Genomic DNA, 2,500 nt, shown 5'->3' with positions numbered 1-2,500 from the left:
AGGGGGTACAGGCCCCCCTAGGGGAGCTCTGGAGGACTGCAGGCCCCCCTAGGGGAGCTCTGGAGGACTGCAGGGGGGACGGGTGATGGCAAGACGAGTGCATAGGGACCGTCTACAAACTACAAAAATGCTTATTTTTTAAAAGTAAGTGCTGTAGAACAACTAGTAGGAGACGAGTTATAATTGAGGTAAGTTTGGAGACACTACCTTATTTAATCATTACATTAATACATATTTAGGTTGTTTCTCTTTTCGGTGTAGTTTGTAGACGGTCCCTAATATAAGCACTCGTCTTAGCGTCTCAACACCAGAACTAAACCGAGCTGAATTAGCACAACTTTTATGCATTTCTTTCACATCTACTACCTGTCGGGACACAGACGTTGTCCGTACCGTCACCTGTCGGGACACAGACGTTGTCCGTACCGTCACCTGTCGGGACACAGACGTTGTCCGTACCGTCACCTGTCGGGACACAGACGTTGTCCGTACCGTCACCTGTCGGGACACAGACGTTGTCCGTACCGTCACCTGTCGGGACACAGATGTTCGTACCGTCACCTGTTACCGTACCGTCTCTGGTTCTGGCTCTGACCACGGGGAACAGTGACGGGACAGCTCACTTCTACGCAGCGTAATAACTCCTGAAAATAATATCCATCTTGCAAATGTATCCGTCTCTGCAGTCATGTCAACCTTCGAATCCAGCAACAGGAAATAATACGGTGAAGAAATGTTTCGTGGTGAATTCTTAAAAAAAAAAAACACCACTAAATATTGCGTTAAAATGCGTTGTAACTCATATTACTGAGACTGTAACAGGAATAATATTACCGAAAATTAACTAGTAATGCTTTACATTACTGCGTTACTTTTATAACGCGTTACTCTATCACTGTTAAGAGGCTCAAAGCACGTTTAAATCTTCCCCTGTTTCAGCCTCCTGGGTGCTAACGCTAGCAGTAGCATAACTCGGTGTAGGCAGCACCAATTATTTTTGTTTTTCTCGCTACTGACAGCCTACGTGACCACAAACAACAGAGCTACGTGTTGAAATCGACCGGACTTCTCCTTTAAAGTTACCAGCCAATCAGATTCTCCCCATGTTTATGTTAGTTTTTCTCTGACTAACTTTACTTCACCGTTGGTCTTCTCTGTTTCAGCGTCGCTCGTAATCGATACCGCACGCTAGGCTCGTAGTGTAGGGCCAGTCATTCCCAAACTGTGGTCCGCGGACCACTAGTGGTCTGTGAGGGTACTGCAGGTGGTCCGTGGAAAAGCAAAATAAAATAATAGTTTTTTTAACCTTCATTTTACCAGGAAATTCCCATTAAAGTTAATATGTATATTGACATAAAATTTAAATTTAATTGTCAAGTTATTGTGTGATTACTAAAATAGGCTAGTGGCGCTCGGCCCTAACCCTAAAATCGCCGAAGGTTTTGAAATTTGGACTATATCCAAGTGTTGTTATTACTGTATAGATTTAATGCTCCATTGCTATGACCCGTCCAACACAGCTCTGAAAACCTTATGGGAGAGGGACCTGAACATAACAGTTGAACACGATTGGGATCCAGTTATTGGAGTCACTAAACAAGTTTCCAGGGATATCAAAATAAGATGGATTCAGTTCAAAATCCTTCATTTCTATTGGTACCCAAGTAGGCTATTCATGCTAGGTATAAAGGTAGTTACACACCAACCAGACGCCGACCGTCGGCAGTAAAGCCAGTCGGACTGATCAGTCTCCCCGAGGTCCAAAAAGTTCCTCAGAACTCACCAAAGAAACGCCAACTTGAGCGTACGTTCTGCACGTGCACGAAACGTAATACGTCTCCATAGCAGCAGGCGGCGCTGCTCTGGATTGTTTCCCAGACAATGAAAACCGGCAGCTGATTGGACGAACGCGTCACGTGGGTCTGGCTTCTCCTGAAATTCACAGCCAGACTGTCATGGCGACTCGTTCAGAATACGATCTCATATTGGACTAAAATAGTTCACCGAAACGTGTTTCTGAAAACATTTGAAGAGAGAAATAGGCCGTGCAGCTGCTGAATCTGTCTTCATTTCAGATCAACAAAGGTCAGTTTAAAAGATTTTACTCAGATTTTGAGAGACTCATCCGCTCGCCATTTCTGGGTGAGTCCCGACTGTCCTGTCTCCGACTGTCCTGTCTCCGACTGTCCTGTCTCTGACTGTCCTGTCTCTGACTGTCCTGTCTCCGACTGTCCTGTCTCCGACTGTCCTGTCTCTGACTGTCCTGTCTCCGACTGTCCTGTCTCTGACTGTCCTGTCTCTGACTGAACATGTCAGGTCGGCCAAAATGAAGGCCGACGGCTCCTCCAACTGACGACGGCACGAACACACCGACCAGACTCGAGTCACCGACCTCTCAGACGGTCAGACGGCCGATTATCAGCTCGGTGTGTCAGCGCCCTGAAGGAAACACCAGACTGTTGGAGGTGTGAAGGGGAGCTGGGTACATCCAGCTGATAAG

This window comes from Sander lucioperca, chromosome 14, assembly GCF_008315115.2.
Source record: "Sander lucioperca isolate FBNREF2018 chromosome 14, SLUC_FBN_1.2, whole genome shotgun sequence".
NCBI lineage: Eukaryota > Metazoa > Chordata > Actinopteri > Perciformes > Percidae > Sander > Sander lucioperca.
Note: the sequence above shows the minus strand (reverse complement) of the source record.